Source organism: Canis lupus, chromosome 10, assembly GCF_048164855.1.
Source record: "Canis lupus baileyi chromosome 10, mCanLup2.hap1, whole genome shotgun sequence".
In the NCBI taxonomy this organism is placed as follows: Eukaryota; Metazoa; Chordata; class Mammalia; order Carnivora; family Canidae; genus Canis; species Canis lupus.
Genome location: NC_132847.1, coordinates 42,914,227 through 42,935,941, shown reverse-complemented (window position 1 = coordinate 42,935,941; position 21,715 = coordinate 42,914,227). Strand labels below are relative to the sequence as shown.

General features: G+C 37.9%; 1 long non-coding RNA gene across 26 annotated transcripts in view; it reads right to left on the bottom strand.

Moving 5' to 3' along the window:
- Window positions 1-21,715, bottom strand: part of LOC140641532 (uncharacterized) — a 155,597-nt gene that overhangs the window by 124,546 nt on the left and 9,336 nt on the right. For 20 of the 26 annotated variants that reach the window (XR_012038072.1, XR_012038050.1, XR_012038070.1 and 17 more), the window contains 5 exons: window positions 17,777-17,925; window positions 16,570-16,721; window positions 15,744-15,998; window positions 14,424-14,506; window positions 159-208 (listed from right to left, as the gene is read on the bottom strand). This is a non-coding gene — a long non-coding RNA (uncharacterized lncRNA). The remainder of the gene's footprint in view (window positions 1-158; window positions 209-14,423; window positions 14,507-15,743; window positions 15,999-16,569; window positions 16,722-17,776; window positions 17,926-21,715) is intronic. The other 6 variants (XR_012038062.1, XR_012038060.1, XR_012038067.1 and 3 more) reach the window with 4 other exon arrangements.

Genomic DNA, 21,715 nt, shown 5'->3' with positions numbered 1-21,715 from the left:
TTGTTTGTTTCCTAGAGTTAGGAGTCTCTCATGTTTTGTTACTGTCTCTAATTTTTCCCACTCATTTTCCCTCTTTCTCCTATAATCCCTTTCACTATTTCTTATATTCCCCATATGAGTGAAACCATATAATGATTGTCCTTCTCCAATTGACTTACCTCATATGACTGAACAAGAATTAGGTTTATTCTTCCCATCAAAAGAGAGACTGGATGTAGGAGAAAGAAGAGGCAGAGGTTAATCTTGTGATTTGGCTTTGACCTAAACATGGTAGATATATCCTAATCTCCCTTCCTAGACACTTTTATCACCTTGGACAGTGTATGGAGTAGAGAAATTCAGGGAACATGAGATACCTCTACTTGATAAATAGAATGCAGCTAGTTCTACCTTTTAATTGAGCACAGATGTTTACTTGAAACCTCTGGACCAGATCCTCCTACATTTTTCCTCCTCTTGAAGCAACTATCTATACAGGGTCAAGTCTCCAATGACAACCTTAGCAGTTCCTTGAGGGGCAGGCAGTCTAGAGGTTTAAGTACATGGGCTTTCACATCCTATCTGGGTTCAAATTACATGTCCAACACTGATGTGGCCTTGGAAGCTCAAATTATTTTACTTCTCTGATCTTTCTGTGGTTCCTCAGTCTCTAAAATGGAGATACTAATATCTTATGGGATTCCTATTAAAATTAAACAAAATGAAAAAAAAATTCAGAAAATGATGTGCATAAAGTTCCTAGTGGAGTGCTTAAAACATAATAGAAGTCAGTACATTTTTCTCAAATTATTGCTGTGATCTAGTTCAATGAACTGTACTTTGAGGTTGCTCTCAGGTCTGGGGAATCATTCCGATGGCTCCTATTTGCTACAGGGAAATTTATCCGGAAGAAAAGAAGCTGTTCAAAGAACCTGAGAACTTTCTCAAGAGACCTGAGCTATTTAAGTTGTCCCAAATTTGTTTCCGATGCTCTGAGATCAGGGCTAACAAAATTTCAGCCTACTAAATATTTAATAAAGCCAATAAATTCATCTTAGTTTCATTTTGTGATACTGCAATACAGTATTATATTATTGTATGTATACATAAAATATTGTTAAATGAATGTGCATGGTGATTTGCAAGATTCTAAAGAGCTTGAACCATAATTTTGAGGAATTTCCATCATGATAGAACTTTATACTGTTGTATCTTCACTTTTATAACATATTTTTAAGTCTATATGGCCTATTCAACACCAAGATCTTGGTAAAGAATATAAACTTCAAATTTTAAATGAACTACTTTTTAACCTGCAGTATTACAAAGAGGAGGGACAGTCTGTGTGTTTTACTATTTCTTCCATCAAAACCACAGCTACCACCAGCACCCAACAACTACTGTTCCCCAAAACTATTCCACTTATTAAGCATTGACAGTTGAAAGAAATAATTAATTTAATGGGGCTATGTTATTTGTACATTTTCTGAGACAGTTCTATGAAGTACCATTAATAATAAATACTTGTGTTAAAAAGCAAGCTATAGAGGTTATAGCAGTGACTTGGTGAGACTACTGGAGGGTTCAAATCCCACCCCACCACTAATTTAGCAGTATGGAGTTGAATGAATTAAACACTGGAAGCCTTGATTTCTACACCTACAAAATCTAAACAAATTCAAAACAGTGACTATTGCATTCAATCTGATTAGATATTCTGATCAGTGTTTTGTCTAATATATAAGAAACACTCAGGGCACCTGGATGGCTCAATCAGTTAGGTGTCTGCCTTTGGCTCAGGTCTTGATCTCAGGGTCCTGGAATCAAGCCCCGCATCCAGCTCCCTGCTCAGCAGAGAGTCTCTCTCTCCCTCTGCCCCTCCCCCTGCTCATGCTCTCTCTTTCTCAAATAAATAAAATCTAATAAAAACATTCAATACAGCAGCTACTGTATGCTAGAATACAAACAATTCATTTTCATTTTATAAATATGCCCATGTTTCCTCCTTTCCCTTTTAAAAATCTACATGTTTTGGGCAGTCCAGGTGGCTCAGCGGTTTAGCGCCGCCTTCAGCCCAGGGCGATCCTGAAGACCCGGGATCGAGTCCCACATCGGGCTCCCTGCATGGAGCCTGCCTGCTTCTCCCTCTGCCTGTGTCTCAGCCTCTCTCTCTCTCTCTCTGTGTGTCTCTCATGAATAAATAAATATTTTTTAAATAAATAAATAAATAAAATAAAAATCTACATGTTTTTCCTTTCACTCTTAATCCTAGTGTATTGTTTGTGTTTGTAAAACCCACTTACATCCTTTGTGGAGGGGATGAAGTATTAAGAAAAAAGCATACACAAATAAATAAGTTATATTTTTCTATTCCTTTCCTTAAAGAACAGCTTCCTGAGCACTGAGCTTGTGACAGGTACGTGCAGTGGTGGATCATTTGGCAATTTGTCTTGGATACACAGTGGTGTTCTCACGAGAAGGTCAGGAGGGTTGTGTGACGGATCCGCGTGAAACATCACCAGGCACGTTTTAACTTCGAACCTCTTTTCCCAGCCAAGATAAAAAATGTGGGTTCAACATTTCCACTCTAACTGACTCATTTGGCAGAAAAAGAAGTCCAGATGCCAGGAGGAACCGGAAGGGGAAAAAAAAAAACAACAGTGGAGGAAAAAGGTACCGGAAGGAGGGGGAGGCAAGAGCAATATGTCATATCTCATCAAGCTATAAAAAAACAATCTTGAGGATTAAAAAGGAGGATGCACTGACCTTCACAAGTAAAAACAGGGCCCTGGAAATAGAACAATTCTTAAAGTATACTTCACACCAAAAAGTGTTGACAACCAACGTGTTTTTTTTTTTAATGAATTATTATGCTGTAATTCAGTTATCCACAGAATAATAACAAAAAATCTGTGTGAACCTTTATGGGAAAGCCAGGGGTAAAACCTCTAAACATTGATGCTCAAATATACTAACAAACCTAAAGTTGTACTTTAATTAAACTACTGTGAAAAATAATCAGAGTTTGGCTACACAAATGTATACATATGTCCAAAATCATCAAATTGTATGCATTAATTATGTGCAGGTCTTGTATACCTATATTTCAATAAAGCTTGAGGAAAAGAGAAAAATAATCAGAGTAATTGATAATTTAATTATATGAAATCACTCATATTTTAATCTTTTTCTAAGCACCTTATAATCTTTAGCTAATCTGTTCCATAATTGCTAAAGATAAAATTCATTATTTCTGGGGCACCTGAGTAGCTCAGTGTTTGAGTATCTGTCTTTGACTCAGGTCATGATCCCAGAGTCCTGGAATTAAGTCCTGCCTGTATCAGGCTCCCCTGTAGGGACCCTGATTCTCCCTCTACCTATGTCTCTCTGTCTCTTTCTGTGTGTCTCTCATTAATATATAAATAAAATCTGAAAAAATGCATTATTTCTTACAGCTCCCACCATTTATGTAAATGTCCAATGAAAATATTTAATCAACATAGTCCATGTACCTTTAGATTTCTCATCTTTCTAGTTTCCACCATTCTGAAATATTATCGTTTAGGTCCAGAATACATAAACGTGACAATGGACAGCATACTATTCCAGCTATTTAAGTCTTTATTATTCACCAAAGTACCTCTCAAATGCACTCACTGTCTTTGACACTTTTACAGGAAGATAAACAACAGAATGCTAAATGAGGTGTAAGTATCTAGAAAGTTCAGTCAAAGAAGAATTAAAAGATAGGTTTATGAGATATACTCTACTATTTAGTTAGTTGAAAGATGATTATTCAGCACCAAGTACATGGCACTTTGCTAAAAATGCAGAGTGAGAAACAAATAAGACATGGTTTATACTTGGAGTTCACCATGTGTTGGAAGCAAAATTCAGGCATGCAAAAAGAAAAAACAACATAACAAATGCATGTCATAAAATTTATGATGACAATATCAACTATGAAAACACAGGGAAGTTCTCCATAATTATTGCTGTGTTTCAACTTTTTTCCCTCTGTAAAGTAAGGGAGCTGTCTTAGGTCCTGTATGTCTCTTCCAGCATTAATATTTTGTTATGCTAGGGACACCTGGGTGGCTCAGTGGTTGAGCATCTGCCTTTGGCTCAGAATATGATCCCAGGTTCTGGGAATCAAGTCCCACATCAGGCTCCCTGTCAGGAGCCTTATTCTCCCTCTGCCTATGTCTATGACTCTCTCTTTCTCTGTGTCTCTCATGAATAAATAAATAAAATCTTTAAAAATATATTTTTTGTCATGCTATGTTTAGAATAATATTTGTTTCACTATTTTTTAGCAGAAAGCCATAAGAATTTTGTTTTTAGTAAGTTAGGCACTTGTGCCAGAGAGTGCAAAGGCTTTTGAACAAATGCCTTGGGTCAGTAGGACAAAGATTAGCAACTGGAGAAACAGAAAACCAATAACTAAAGAAAAGAAAATGTGGGCAGCCTGGGTGGCTCAGCAGTTTAGCGCCGCCTTCAGCCCAGGGCCTGATCCCAGAGACGTGAGATCGAGTTCTACCACAGGGATCGAGTGCTGCATTGGGCTCCCTGCATGGAGCCTGCTTCTCTCTCTCTCTTTCTCTCTCTCTCGTGAATAAATAAAATATTTTTTAAAAAAAGGAAAATGTGTTTTAATCTCACTCTCTTACTGGATCCTGCATTCCTAGAATGGGTATAATTAGACTGACATCCTTTTTCTGGGGTTATTATCTTGTTTGATTAACAAATATATTTGATTTTAAAAAGTTTTTTAATTTGCCACCACTACATTTAGTTTACATAAAAAAATCAGATATGAAATAGCCAACTAAAGAAAAGAATAAAAACTAAAACATTATGACATGGGTTGGTTATAGCTGCCCAAGGCACAAGAAGGTTTCACTTCTACTCTTCCCTCTTTCCTGACCTTTTGTCTCACATTTCTGTAATATGAATGCCTGTGAGAGAGCAAAGATTAAATAAGATAAAATTAAATGACATAGGTAAAGCCTCCAATAAATAATAGCTCTCATGACCATTACTATGATTATTATCATCACTTAAGCATTTTTCCTGACATTCTTCACTCTCAAAGGTGGGTCCTACTTTTGTAAAACCACCCAAGCTATGATATGTGTCATACTTGAGAGTACCTAAGAAGATCTGGGTATATATATACATATATATATATTTGGAGGATCTCGCCCTGGGCTGAAGGTGGCACTAAACCACTGAGCCACCCAGGCTGCTCACATTTTCTTTTCTTTAGTTATTGATTTTCTGTTTCTCCAGTTGCTAATCTCTGTCCTACTGACCCAAGGCATTTATTCATTCATTTAGTACTAATACGTACTGATTTGTACTAATAAATGAATACTAAATTAAATACATATATTATAGAAACATATATGTTGTATATATTTATTTTCTATTTATATCACATATCATTTATTATTTTATATAATTAATTTGTTTTATTTATATATTAAATATATATGTAACACATATTTAATTTAGTAGTCACATATTTATATTAAAGTATATCCGAAAATTTTAGAGCTAGCACATCAACCTAGTGATTTAAGATATTATTAAATAAATTTAAGTTAAAATAGCAGTATATTTACAGAGGCATAATGGCCCAGGTGGTATGTGACTATAGCAAAAATTATGAAGATGGAAGGCACCTGGGTGGCTTAGCTGATTAAGCATCTGCCTTCAGCTCAGGTTATGACGCCAGGGTCCTGGGCTTGAGCCCCTCATCCAGCTCCCTGATCGTGGGGAGCCTGCTTCTCCATCACCTCTCTCATTCATGTTCTCTCTCGTTCTCTCTCTCTCTAATAAATAAATAAAATCTTAAAAACAAAATAAAATCTAAAAAAATTATGAAGGTGGTACATGAACTGAAGCTTGGGAATCAATTAACTAAAGCACCAACAGCTGTTTTCACAATCTAAGCCATGGGAAGTAGTGTCACATTTTGAAAGAGGCAAATGTCTTACCTTCTAAATTATAAGTTCCTTGAGGGTAAATTCAGTCTCCACCTAGGTGAGTATATTAATATGTGCTCGACAACTGAATGCTGCATAGATTTGAAGACAATTGAAACTGTATTTGTGTGTATACATGTGTACATGTAATGATGGGGAGGGCACTGGACAAGGTGGAGTCAGGGTACAGCAGGGAGGGCAGGATTAACTGAACTCACAATGACAGATGAACCGGTCTTCATTCATTCATTAGTTTTATGTTGAAATCTATAAATACATTTCTATGCCACACCTCTCCAAAGAGCATTTGCGTACTTCCTACTTTTTGAAGACAGAAATAATAAAGATTTGGATTACTAAGATCTGTCAATAGAAAATTTTTTCACTGGGTATTATAATTATTCATTATTAAGTCCTTGTAAGTAGAAAATATGTAGTTCACTATTATATTTCTAGAGCCCAGGTCAATACCTGACACATAATAGGTTTTCAGGAAATATTTATTGAATGAATGAATTTATTAATGAATGCTTCAGTCCATAGAGAGTTGGCAGGAGAAGGCAAGAGAAGGAAGAGAGAATTTTCAAGACCCAAAGTGAAGCCATTTATTTCATGGCCTCTTCTGCCTACCAGGTCCAGCAATAAGCCAGCCAAGCAGTGATCTCACCTGTAGAACCTGCTGGGCAAGTCCAGTCAGCAAGTGAGGTGAGTCCCACCACTCATGTGTCAAACACAGTCAACTTGGCTAATAGATTCCCAGAAGTACAGTGTGACTGCTCTCTCTCTACATCCATGTCTGCGCTGGTAAACTAGATCTAATTATCCACCATGGAATTTGGCCAGTACACTGAGATTATGGTATGTTGAGAAATTTGAACTTTAACCACACATAAATAAAAGCACAGGGATCAGGGCCACTCCCTCTTACTTCTGGGTGATTTTTGAATTTTTTTTTTCAGAGAGAAAACAGTTGCTTGGGAGTCTGCAAGTTCTCTTTTTTTGTTTGTTTTTAAAAGTTTTGATTTATTTATTTTAGAGAGAGGGTGTATGTGAGCAGGGGGGGAGTGGCAGAGGGAGAGAGAGAGAGAATCTCTAACAGACTCCTTGCTGAGCACAGAGCCCAACTCGGTGCTCAATCTTACCACCCTGAGATCATGACCTGAGCCGAAACCAAGAGTCCAACAATTAACAGATTGAGCCGCGCAAGCGCCCCAGGAGTCTGTGAATTTTCAACTAGAGGGAAATATAAGTTAAACTGATTCAATTTTTTAATGTAAACTCTTTCAAATGTCTTTAAAATAATTTAAATCTATTGAATAATAATACCTGGAATTTTAAAAAGCAGCACCCTTTATTAATCCTCAAAAAATTGCTAGATGCAGAGAAAGTTACAAAATAAGTAAGATACAGTCCTTGATGCTCTCTTTTCTCAGTCAGATTTCAAATGAAGTAGTTCAAAGCCCTAAGAAAATGTTCTCCTTTGTCTCTCAGCAATAGACGCAGAAAGGTTAAGTCTTTCAAATTTACAATAGAAGGTCACCATGCACATTATTATCACATGTCCATGCAGTAGAATTAAAGATTCTAGTGTTCCTTTTTAAGCAAATTTTCCTGGCAAAGAAAAATTGTCTCAGGGTTATGCTCGTGTGGTATTCTCAAACTTTCTGGGTACATCTGGGCAAAGTCCTCTCCATAAACAAACTAGAGGTTGATCAGAGTTTTCTTCACTTAAAAAAAAAAAAAAAGAGGGGATCCCTGGGTGGCACAGCAGTTTAGCGCCTGCCTTTGGCCCAGGGCGCGATCCTGGAGACCCGGGATTGAATCCCACGTCGGGCTCCCGGTGCATGGAGCCTGCTTCTCCCTCTGCCTGTGTCTCTGCCCCTCTCTCTCTCTCTCTCTCTGTGACTATCATAAATTAAAAAAAAAAAGAGGTTTACAATAGGATCCCAACAGCTAGACAACTTCCACAGTGCCTTATGCTTTTGTCCACCATATGGACAAGTCTTCAGGGTCACACCCATCGAAGAGGCTCAGGTAATAACTGCTCTCCTCACCATTTCAGCACAGACTGCCTTTAATTTTCCCCCATTTCCTTCCCTCCAAATATAGCCCTTCTTTCTTGCGTTGAAGGATACCCCTTGGCAACACTCCTTCTGTATCTGTTTTATCTCCTATACCATCAACGTCTCTGCTATATTTGTTTTCTGTTTTCATGGGAATTTCTGTCTTGACAAGGTTACTTAATGAGAGAGAGGGAGTGGTATAAAACCACAGGAGTGACGAGAAAAGTCACAGCAAGCAAAGCTGATGTTATTGGCAGTGAGAAATGATAGAATGCTGGATTGAAATCAGAAAATCTGGGGCGTCTGGGTGGCTCAGTCAGTTAAGCATCTGCCTTCGGCTCAGGTCATGATCCCGGGGTCCTGGGATAGAGTCCCATGTTGGGTTACCTGCTCAGCGGGAAGCCTGCCTTTTTTCCCTCTCCCTCTGCCATTCCCCCAACTTGTGCTCTCTGGCTCACTCTCAAATAAACAAATAAATAAAATCTTAAAAAAAATCAGAAAGCTTAGGGGTTAGTTCGGGCACCAAGGTTTACCTTGTGGCCTTGGAATTCAGGAAACTTTTTGTGTAGTTCAGTTTCCTCCTCTACATAAGCAGAGATGTGGGGGCTAGTGATGTTAGACACCCAACTGCAAAGGAGGCACTCATACACACCAATTGCTCCCAGCCCTCTGTCTACTCTTGCCTGGGCTGGACCATCTCAGGAAAGTTTTGGAGTTCATTCCTCAGGGCACAAGGAATTCATACCTATGAACAATCCCACCATCTTTAGTAGACTCTGTCCAGTTGATTGGCTTCATAAAGCTTCTTCCAAGCTTGTTTTGTGGATGTGCTGCTGGCCATGATCTTCTTTCAATGTGTAAGCACTGGCCACCCCAACAGCGGCAGTCCAGCCATTTGTGAGTGTCTCGGTTAGAGTAGAGCTGAGTAGGGTGGTGGCTCTGGTATTAGACTGGCTTGGGTTCAGACACTGACACTAGAGTGAAGTACCTGTGACACCTTAAGCTTGTTATTTCATTTCTCTGAGACTCTATTTCCTAATTTGGTTTTTGGTTTTTTAAAATATTTTATTTACTTATTCATGAGAGACACAGAGAGAGGCAGAGAGAGAGGCAGGAACAGGAGAAGCAGGCTCCGTGCAGGGAGCCCGATATGGGACTCGATCCCAGGACTCTGGGATCATGCCCTGAGCCAAAGGCAGATGCTCAACCACTGAGCCACCCAGGCGCCCCCCCCATTTCCTAATTTTTATAGAGAAGAGGCTAACAGGTAAACTGTAAAGAGATGAGCAAATAAAAACAATAAAGCTTTATTAGACCGCTAAAAGTAGACCCGACCACTAAAAGTAGTATACCTCACAGTATGGATATTTTGAGTTGTCCAGATATTTGAGTTATACTCTTTAAAAAATAAAAGATTTTAAAGATATTTTAAAATTTATTTATTTGAGACAGAGAGCAAGCATGAGAGAGAGAGAACAAGCGTGACTTCAAAGGAGAGAGAAGGGGCACGCAAGAGTGGGGAGGGGGGGCAGAGGGAGCGGGAGAAGCAGACTGAGCAGGAAGCAAAACTCAGGACTCCATCCCAGGACCCTCGGATTCTGACCTGAGGTGAAGGCAGATGCTTAACTGACTGAGCCACCCAGGTGCCCCAAAATAAAAGATTTTAAAGAGAGGCAGCTGTGCAATTAAAATAAGATACACTGCATGCTTTCCTTCAGCTCATAACTCTTGATTAGATTATCAAATCTGTACCGGTACATAACTAAGCCTAATAAGTACTTAGTTATTTTTTTAATAATTAAATAAGTAAATAATTGAATGAATGAATGAGTGAGCAAATGAATAAATGAATGAATCCTCCTGAAGCTGTTTGGAGAAATGTTGAATTCCACATCTCTCCTCTAGGTGGCGAACTGATACTTCCTACTGTGTGTTGCTTTTCCTGTGTCCTCCACAATCAACAGGAAAATGGTACTAAAAAAATCTATAATTTTATGTCTGTCATAGAAGTATAGAAGTAGAAAATCATTAATGTATTTTCTGCCAAAGTTATCTCTTTATTTTTACAACTGTATGCTTCTTGTCAAAAGAATTGTTTATAGAACGTCATTAAGAAATATGATTGTGTAAGTACTATAAAGAAACAGAATTGTGCAAGAGACTTTTCAGGGCACTTCTGCAAGTTTGCTGTGAGGACTTTCCCTTTCACGGCATATTCAGGAAAACATTGTTTTGCCGAAAGTTTGTTATTATTTTTCTAGGGTGTTCATTCTCTTCTAAATACAGGGGGAAATCAAACTAATTCTACTAACAATGACTTTTTTTAAAGTAAGTCTCAAATATATTTTTCTCTTCTAGACTCACTGTGACAGTGACAGATAAAATTGAATAAGAGCTGATATGCATTATCCTGTAAGTTAACTAAAGAAGGACAATCCAATGAGATAAAGTAATCCAAATACTTTAATTTTCCTTCAAGCCAGGATATGAGTTCCCTGAATGATTTAAATAATGCCCCCCTAGTCCCCATTTCCCTTTGTGATGACATAGTCTATATTTTCTTATACAGGAAATATGACTCAAAAATATCTTGGAGTGCCATGAGAGCTGAAGGACAAAGCTAAAATCCATCTAAGAGCACACCAAACAGGAACAACAAGAATTGAAGATGCCTGTCCTGATTCCAAAAGCAAGGGGAGGAGGTGAGTAAAAAGAACAATGACATGTTATAGCCCAAGAGCTAAAACTAAATGCATGTAAACAATTCTTGTTGAAACTAGAAGCCAGTGTAGGTTAGGCAAACCAGGTAAAGTTCTTTCTTGCCAAAACATGCCAGGATAAGAGTCATCTCGCATTTGAGACATGGTTACTGACAGAAGTGAGTTCATACTGGACAATTGCAGGGGATTCTGAACTGGCATGGCAGCTCTTAAAAGGTAGTACGTACCTAAAGCCCATAGTTCTATTTTATCCTATCCAAAACGCTCAGCTCCAATTGTTCAGAGATGGGAATCTGAATGAGAATGTCTAGCATATGTGTAAATATTTCTCTAGTACACATTTCTTAAGCAATGACTCTCAGCCAGGCCCTTGAATAATACAAAAATGAATAAGGCATGGTCCCTGCATTCAGACATGTACACACGTGATTATATGGGGTTAATCAAGGGAGAGGAAGAGCAGGGGAAAAGGAGCTAAGGCCAAATTGGTATGTTGATGTGAGAGCGTGGAAGATCCCACCCCACAGTTGGGTTAGTGGCAACTTGTCTGACCAGAATCCAGCCGTAACAGTAGTTTCTGCTGAATTTTGAACTGAACCTATACTGCTCTGATGCTGCTAAAGCCATGGAAATAGATCTGGAAATAAGGAGATATAAGAACCTAAAATACCTTTCCAAAGGCAATTTGGGCTTATTTCATAAGGTCATTCCCAAAGTTATGTAAGAAGCCAGAGGAATTATATAGAAGAAAACTCTCTCCATTAAATCAATGTATTACTCCTAACTTTGTCATGAGCAGGCAACTCTAAACTTTCCTAAGTAAACTAATAAACCAACTAAATAATCTTAGTAGAAGAGTATAAATAAATCATAGATTATCTCATATAGTAATTTTAAAAGAATGATGTAGCTCTAGGAGAGAAACATCTTCATACGTATAGAAGTAAAAGAAAACAGCCAGGAAGAAAGAATTCAGGCTATAAACTTGCCTTGGTATTTCGCACAATTTAAAGACTTTTTCTAAAGGTTAAGTAAAGCAGAAAATGGCACAAAATATGTTAATAAAGTGTAAACTATGATCTACTTTTTACTTACAACTATTATGTTATACCTCCAGAATTATATTGATTTAAAGTGGATTTTTTTATTTAAAAACCTTGGGGTGTTTGGATTGTTATTTTACCTACAAAAAAACATGCATTTTATCTTGAAGTGCCATGTACAAAGATTTTTTATATTTTCCCTAAATATTACTAGGTTGTTTCAGGCCCTTTCTCAGTAGCCACTTTTGCAGGTCAACACATGTTTAAAGACTTCAATCCAATGAGCCTGGGAACACTCTCATTTCAGTTCAAGACAGAAAATTACATTTTGCCCCCACTTCAATTATTAAGTTGATACCGTACCCCTATACAAGCCTAAGGCAGATCTATTGTCATTTATCTTGACTCTTCATTCCAAGGGGAAAAAAAAGAAAGAAAAAGAGAAGAGAGAAAGGGGCTCAATAAAAGAAACCTTCCAATAGCAAGAATTGAAAGTTTTCTGTTACTTGTAACCCTTATATTTATGGTAAGTCAACAACAAGCCCTGTGGCTTGTGCTTTATTGTGATTATATAATTTTCTCCCTTAGTGAAAAATTCTCTCTAGCTAAGTTCCCTACAATCACTTAAGAGCCTTGGATATGGTTCCAGGAAAATTTAGAAATACAAAAAGCCAGAGTCTTACTTCTGTGAGTCAAACTCACCTCTAGAAATGAGGCAAAATGCCACAGAAAGCAAGCCAGTGTGGCACACTGGGGATGTGGGGCATGGCCCAACAGCTCAAATCAGCCAGTGACCTTTTACCAAGGCAAATACTCAGAGAAGCACCACTATTGGTGCCAACATTACACAAGTACAACAGGTGCATCCACCCTCTTCTGGTGCCACAGCCCAAGCTAGACACACCCAGACTCTCCCACTCACAGGGCCACCAGGGCTAGTCTGAACTCAAGTTAGCAGCAGCTCACTGCCATGGGGATAGGTGAGATCTCTGTTTGATGCCAATCAACATATGCATGATTACCCAACAAGGAAAATACAGAAGTAAAGCAAACAGATACACCCATGTCTGTACAATTCTTTTAAAAAGGGCTTGAAGTATAAAAACTAAACCTAAGAGAGAATGGTCTTTGCTCAATTAGTATGAAATAAGTACCAATACTCTCTAAAACAATTTTCTAATTCTCACAAGAGAATCTTCAATGATGAACCAGGAAAACACAGTTTCAGCTGTCCTCAACAGCATTTACTGGTTTACTGTAAATGCATGAGCTAAACTAAATAACCAACAACAACAAAAATCCTCTAAAAGAAACTAAAGTAATAATGCTATAATGATAATAGTCATCATTAGTTATCACGACCTTTGATCTCTTGGCTTTTTCCTTACCTTTTCCTTTCTCCTACTTGGCCAGCTTGGGTCTTCTCTCTAAGTCACCCTATAGGAAGGCACCCACCCACTCCCTCTGTCCTCCTGGAGCCTGCACCCAAGGCCAGAGGTCAGGGCTGCAGACTGGGTTGGTGCCTCCTCTGCCTCAGGGGCATGGGAGCTGGGGAAGGGGCTTTTAAGAAATAATAAAAGGAACAAAACAATAAAGTCATTAGCAGTTGCCACCTACTCAGATTCTTGAAGACTGCAAGATTTTAATGATCTTGATTAATTAGGAATGTCCCCTTGCCAGCCAGGGCCAAGACCCCAACTTGCAGGGAGCAGAGGCCCTCTCAGTCCCCAGGCTGCCATCACTCCAGTGGCTTTTGTCTTACAGAGGCCCAGGGCTGAGGCTGCCACCATCAAGAGGCCCCTCTCAGAGGTCAGAATTCCTTTGCCAATATGGATCCAGGTCAGGACAACATAACTAAAGAAGGTGCAGTTTGGTTTGAGTTTGGGGGGGGGGGGGTGTTTTTACAACTTTTTTCCCAAAAATAATTTATATTTGTACGTGCAACACTTTGCCCTGATATGTGGGTTCTACAATAAAAACTAAATGTAATTTTTTGAAAAGGAAGCCAGTTTACTATATTTAGCTACATAACTTAATTTTTGTAAGTCTTGTGAAGTAGGTTTTATTATCCCCATTTTACAGATAATGAACCTATATAAATCTAAACTAACATCTCCCAAAATACCCAATTGGAGTGAAAGAACCATAACCAAGCCCTAATTGAATTTTTTTCCACTGTACCAAGGGTCACCACCAACAAACTATGACGCTAGTATGCTATCTGTCCCACTACCTGTTTTTGTAAATAAAGTTGCATTGGAATTCAGACATTCTCATTCATTTATGTATTATCTATGGCTGAGATGGTGCTGCAGCAGCAGAGTTGAGTAGTCGTGAAAGAAATCATATAGCTCACAAAAGCTAAACAAATTTCCTATCAGGCCCTTTGGAGAAAAACTTTGTCAACCTCTGATCTTCAATGTGCCATTAAGAATCTTTAGAAGGTTGAGTATAAAAAACATTTTCAGAGAATTATGAAATTCTTACAAGTGGGAGTTCACTGCAATCAATTTCTTTGTGAACAACTACCCTAAGACATTCCATCCATACATGCAGCTTTCTTCCAGTTCCTAAAAACTAAGTTGGGGAAAGAGAATTTTAGAAAACAAGAATCTAAATTTCACTGACCAATTTATTCAAGCTCTCCCCAGTTCTACTTCCAGCTTCTCCTCACCTCAGCTTCTCACAGGACAATTCATCCAAGAATGTGCCTAAGAGAAAGGGAGAGAGGAGAACACAAGGACAAAGTGTTGCTATAGTTTCATGGAGCTTCTATTCCATTTTCAACCCCTGCTCACAAGCCATAGGGGAAATTTGAAGGAAACATTACAAATATCAGGATTTATTGGGTGTAGGCTTGCCAGACTGATGCAAACCTGAGTGGGTAAATTTATAGACTAGAATAATGTAATTTTAATATGAAAGTACATCAGATAATAACCAATTGAGTTGATTCAGCTTATCATCCAAAAAAACAAACAAACAAAAAAATCCAAGAACCCAGCTTTGCTGGGTTACTGACTTCTCCCAAGTTAGCAACAGAGAAGAGGCTTCTCATCCATTCTACCACACATTCAGCAAGACCCAGTTTAAGGCCACAGCTATATCCTATTCACCAGCTTCCACCTATACATTAATTTCATGTCCTTTCTCAAGGCCACACCTTTGTTGGAAAGAGCACCTTTGGGGAAACCAAGCCGATTCAGATTCGAATCCTATTTTGGTCCCTTGCAAACTTGGGAAAATCAGTAAACCAGTGTAGGCCTCAGTTTTATAGACCTAATATATAGTTAATTGTTCCCTGGGTGTAAAGAAGAGAAAATGAGACATTCGGTGCCTAACGAAGTATCTAGCACACTGTAGGCACTTTCTCAATACATGCCAAACACTAGTATTGTTCTTAAAAGACAAGTAAAACTGTATCACCTCAGTTACCACCTAGTGGTAACAGTTGGACAAAGAAGCATCTCATGGTTCAGCAATAGATGATAACCTGCTGGCCACATATTATAGAAGTATTTCCACTCTGAGGAAAATTTAGAATTTTCACCTGAGAAAGCTAAGTGTTAATTTTCTAATCAAATCTTGTACCAGTTGCGTATAATTGTTATTATATGTTATGATTTATGGACAGCCTTGTTTTTAATTATGAGGTTTTTATTGGAGAGACAGGTTTCGGGGTGAGTCTGCTATCTGACTTGCCAGCACTTGTTAAAAGTTTTTATAGTGTGACTCATTTATGTGTGTGTGTGTGTGTGTGTGTGTGTGTGTGTGTTTAGGACTACTATTATTAAATGTTGCTGGCATATAGTGAGAAATATGTGATTCAAGTTTGTCCATATGTTTACCTCCCCACCACCAACTCTATTCTTTCACATATGGCACCCCTCCCTCATCTATCAAGGCTAGTGTCAGATTATTTCCAAGGTTTTCTATAGATAAACTCACTTGGAAGGGTCCTTGGGTAATTCCCTTTAGCTTTTTTGCATGTCAAACAGAAGAAAACACTGCTCAAAAGCAAAAACTTTCAGGTAGTGTGGTGGATGGAAAAACCACAGGAAATCAGTAAGTCAATGTAAAACTGTGAATGTTATTTCTTTATGCTCAACATTTTTAATTTTGTAGAAAGAGTAACTGCAGGAAAAATCATCTTCACATCAAAGTCAGTGAGAGGCACTGATAGAGGTCAGTGCTATAAATTGCCTACAAAGGAAAAGAGACAGGACATGAATACACAAAGCCCACAGAAGACTAAAGATACTTCCAATTAAAAAAAGTGAAAACATACCAAAAAAAAAAAAAGTGAAAACAAAATGAAATGGATAGCACTGAATCAACTCCATGGTAATTCACTAATACCAACAACCAAACCTTTGTAAGATGTGTGCACCACATGTGCACGATGAAACCAACATAGGAAGCCCGGCACAGGGCATTGTGGAAAGGGATAGATGAGAACAGTTTCCAACTGCTCTATCAGTTAAAGGTATGAAAGAGTAGGAGGAATAAAGGGAAGAAGTGAAAGAGAGAGGGTATGGAGGAAAGAATAGGAAAATAAGAGAGAAAGAAAAAGCATCCAGTGTTAGATATCACACTTCAATAGAACTGCAAACTTGGGGCCCATGCACAGCAGTGATAACCTGGTTCCACCTCCACCAAATCACTTCTAGAAATGAGTCCTCTAGACTTGTGTTATATATTGCTGAATAACAGATTAACCCCCTCCCCCCCCCCCGCTCAACCAAATTCCCCCAAAATGAATCATTTAAAATACCTATGGTAAGGCTTCACTGAGTCTTCTGCTTCACAGTCTCCCACAAGGCTGCAGGCAAGGCATCCATCAAAGCTGGGTCTCCTCTGAAGGCTCGCCTAGGGAAGGCTCTGTTTCCCAAATAACCACATGGAATTGTTGGCAGGATTCCTTTCCTTGAGGGATGTTGAACAGAGGGCTTCAGTTCCCTGCTGCTGCTGTTCTGGGGTCCCCCCCTCTTACGGTAGCTTGCTTCATCAAAATCAAAGCAAGAGAGACAAAGACTTCTAGCAAGACAGAAGTCACAATCTTTTGCAAACTAAGCAGGGAAGTGACACCTCCTCCATATTCTATTGGTTAGAAAGCAGTTTCTCAAGTGGAGGGGATTACATAAGGCATGAACACTAGTAGGCGAGATAATCTAATCAGGGGCTATCTTTGAGACTGCCTAATATAACTTGGCAATCTACTCGCCTTTTCTTTGCTATTTTTTCCATCTTATTGCTATTCAAATTACCACAAAATTCCAAAATAGTCAGGTCTAAATAGATAAAAGTTTATTTTTAGTTTTAAGTTTTCATTCCCTAAAAGAGTTAGTTGTATAATAGAAACAATGAGTTGGTAAGGAGAAAGCACGAGTACAAGGCCCAGTTCTGGAAATTTACTGGCTATAAGACCTTATCCATGAACTTGATTTTCTCATCTTTGAAATGGAGATAATTATGTTTTCTCTGTTTACTGCACATAACAATTACAAAGACCAAGGACTATAATGTGTGGCAGTGTTACTCAAAACGCAGTAACATAGCACTGGAGGTACTCCAGATGACTATAGGTGGTATATGGACTATAGGTGAAATTTTTTAAAGGTATCTGTCTTTAGAGTGCATTAGAAAAACATAATTTGCACAACAAACCCATGATTTTATAGCGAATGTTGCTCAAATGAGACTTAAATGAGGTTGGAAAAAAGGTAAGTCAATCTGAAGAAAACTATTAAGAAAGTAACAGATGGTCTGAGAATGGCACAAACATCATGATGATATACAAATGATTGCATAAAATGAAAAATGCTTCACAAATGCATCCAGTCCTGTTCATGTTCCAAGACACTGGTTTAAGAAGGAAACTAAATACATTCTTTGCTACCAACAGAGCAAACCTAACTACAATGGTGAAAGAGATGATCCCTTGGGACCAACAGCCAAACCTTTGTTAGATGTGTGCATACCTGCGTGGCTCAGTGGTAGAGGTGTGATCCCAGGGCGTGATCCCAGGTCCGGGGATTGAGTCCCACATCCGGCTCCCTGCGGGGAGCCTTCTTCTCCCTCTGCCTATGTCTCTCCCTCTCTCTCTGTGCCCCTCAGGAGTAAATGAAATCTTTTTTAAAAAGAGAGAGAGGGATGATCACTTGAAAATCCAATTCTAAATGTTTTGCCCACAAAGAATCCTTCCCCTAGTATTTTTTTTCTGTGTCTTATTTGTCATTTTATTGTTTAAGTGCCCCCACAGAATGCCTTGAATCAAGGTAATCAAGGTAATCAAGCTATGAAAGTTTACTGACTTGATTTTATTTTTTATTTCATTTATTTACTTTTATTTAAATTCTAGTTCGTTGACATAGAGTTCAATATTGGTTTCAGGAGTAGAGTTCAGTGGTTCATCATTTACATGTAACACCAAGTTCTCTGCCTAACAAGTGCCCTCCTTAATACCCAACACCCACCTACCTATCCCATCTCCCACCCATCTCCCTCCATTAACCCTCAGTTTGTTCTCCATAGTTAAGAGTCTCATGATTTGTTTCCCCCCTTTTTCCTCCTCCTGAATATTCATCATTTTGTTTCTCAAATTCCACATATGAGTGGAATCACATGGTATTTGGCTTTCTATGATTGACTTATTTTGCTTAGCATTATACATTCTAGCTCTCTCTACATCATCATTGCAAATGGCATGATCTCTTTTTGATGGCTGAGTAGTATCCCAGTGTGTGTGTGTGTGTGTGTGTGATTGATTTTGGCCAAGTTATTTAATCTCTTTAAGCTTCAGTTTCCTTATTCATAAGCTATGATAACACAAACTTCCTCATAGGAGAAGTATTCATTAAAATAATATATGTACATTTTAGCACACAGTAAGCCCCTAATAAATTCTAATTATTATTAATATATTACTAGAAAAGAAAATGCATAAGGAAATAAAGGATATAAATATTTTATTAATAATAGAGCCCAAATGCCCACCAACTGATGAATGGGAAAAGAACATAAATAGACACACTTTTACATTTTGGTATTGCAATTTTTTTCCTCTGGAATGTAGGAAAATATATCAACACCAGAGCATTCGAAACAAGGTCAGAGAATGAGTCGCCTTTTGCCAAAAATCCAGACAGGACACATACAGTAAATAGAACAAGAGAAGCAACTACCTACTGGCCCAAACTCTCACCCCACTCATTCCAAGGAGCTGAGGAGCAAACAGGAAGATAAGATTCAAACAGTACCTAGGGCTCTGCCCAGGCAGAGGTGTCATACTCACCACTTCCCCTGAATGACCTCCCAACCACAGACAATTCTATCAGCAAAGAAGAAGTACATTACCCATGAGCTCCATACACCTGCAAACACCTATTTAACTGTAAAGTCTCTCCTCAAAAGAAGAATCTCACTTTTGCTTTTTTCAGAATGACATGTAAGTTTTGGCTGAAACTAGATATTCCAAGTGATAAGGGTAACTGAAATATGTTTAATTCTCTTTCAAGAAGAGCTTTGAGCTTTATATTTTTAGAGCTAGAAAAATAGACTTAAAGCCCTATTTTGATAAAACTGATTGCTAAAGTTATATAGTTCACTAACGAAGAAGTGGAATTCAAGAGATTGCAGAGAGTGGAATGTCTCATATAGGAAATACTACTTTCTATACTCAAATTATCTACTACCCATTTTGTAACAGAAAGCAAGTTATTGCTCAATTGAATCAGGGAATATTAATATCACAATGCTTTTATATTATGTTTTGCTAGCTCTTTATTTTAATTTGTTTTGAAACCTTCATTTCAACACTGCCTAGGTTTATAACCACATCAAATACAATTCAAGACTAGGGTGTCAAAATTAAAATTCTAAAGCTGCCGTCATAATGATACTAAATTTTGGCTTATGATACTTTTTCTAAACTTTCATTTCAACTATGCCTTGATTTATAATCATATCTAGTTTTTCAGCATTGAATTGTGAGTATGCATTTAGTATGGAAATAGCAAAATGAAAAATCTAAACCTAACATACCTTATTTTGGTACCAAAGTCTATTTCTTAAAACTTTTATTTTAGTTCTGCCAAGGTTTCTCTGAGATGAACAATCACTTTGTAACCAGTTTATGATTATTGAGGAATTGGTTCTATTATTGATTCATTCATATGATAAAAATTATTTTAGAAGTCTTATTTACAAGTCTTTAGAAGACGCCTGGGTGGCTCAGTGGTTTGGGCGCCCAAGGGTATGATCTTGGAGTCCCAGGATCAAGTCCTGCATCGGACTCCCTGCATGGGGCCTGGTTCTCTCTCTGCCTATGTCTCTGCCTCTCTCCGTGTGTCTCTTACGAATAAATAAATGAAATATTTTTTTAAAAAGAAGTCTTATTGTAATGTGGGTATTGATTTCTCATAGGCCAGACCCTGTATGTTTGATAATGTCATATAAAAATATGAAACAGAAGGAGAGGAGGGCGGGGGGTGGGGTGAATGGGTGACGGGCACTGAGGGGGGCACTTGACGGGATGAGCACTGGGTGTTATTCTGTAAGTTGGCAAATTGAACACCAATAAAAAATAAATTTATTATAAAAAAATGAAACATTCTTTTAAGTGCTATGCCTATTATGCGATTGACCTTACAACAGAAATTGCTGCCCCTGCTGTAACATAAAAGTCATGAAGAAAGGCATCTTTTACTGTTTTGTCACTGATGTATCTTAAGGGTTTAAAAGAGTGTCTGGCATATAACAGATGTTCAATAAATATTTGTCAAGTAGCTACTAGATGAATGGAATAATTAATACAGCTTGTACATAGAAAAGAACAACCATGAAAAAATTCTTCATTCAGAAAGGGTGTTATTTTTAGGTGATTATCTAATAATTTTGTTTTGCACTTTTTTTCATTTGGTAAGAGTAAATATAGAGAGAGAAAATTTTTTTGAGGTTTTATTTTTTTTGTATATTTTTTATTGGAGTTCGATTTGCCAACATATAGCATAACACCCAGTGCTCCTCCTGTCAAGTGCCTCCCTCAGTGCCTGCCCATCAACCCAGTCACCCCATCCCCCTGCCCACCTCCCATTCCACTACCCCTTGTTCGTTTCCCAGAGTTAGGAGTCTAGAGAAAGAAATTTTAGAAGACACTCTTATCAGGACCATTATATAGTAAATACTCTTTCCTGTCTTTTTTTTTTATTTAGTTCTGTGAATTGTTTTCAGTAGATTATTCTAAGTTTCATTTGAATTATGTTTATGTCTTGAGAACTGGTCCTTATATATAAGTAATCAAATAAAATGTTGAATGTGCAATTTTTAAAATAAAGTAGGATTAAAAGTGTAAAGGATTATGAAAATTATCTTCAAAATGAGCAAATTTAGAGACAGAAGAGGTGGTATCAAATATTTTTGGTAGAATATTTTCAGAATTAATTGAAAAGTAAACTAATCTTCTTTGCTAAAATTTGTGCCAGAAATATTCATTTCTTCATTTATTAGTATAAATTAGTCCATATTAGGAATATGCACTCCTCTCTAAGCTACAGACCCATCTTTCTAACATTAAACATTTCCATCTAAATATATCACCATGTCTTGGGGATCCCTGGGTGGCTCAGTGGTTTAGCGCCTGCCTTTGGCCCAGGGTGCGTTCCTGGAGTCCCGGGGTCGAGTCCCATGTTGGGCTCCTGGCATGGAGCCTGCTTCTCCCTCCTCCTGTGTCTCTGACTCTCTCTCTCTCTCTCTTTTAGTCTATCATAAATAATAAATAAATAAATATTTTTAAAAAAAATTTTAAAAATAAAATAAATATATCACCATGTCTCAAGTTCAAGCATTCTGAACTTGAACCCATGATCTTCACCTCAAACGGCATTCTCATCCAGTGTTCCCTATTTTGGCAGCCATAATCA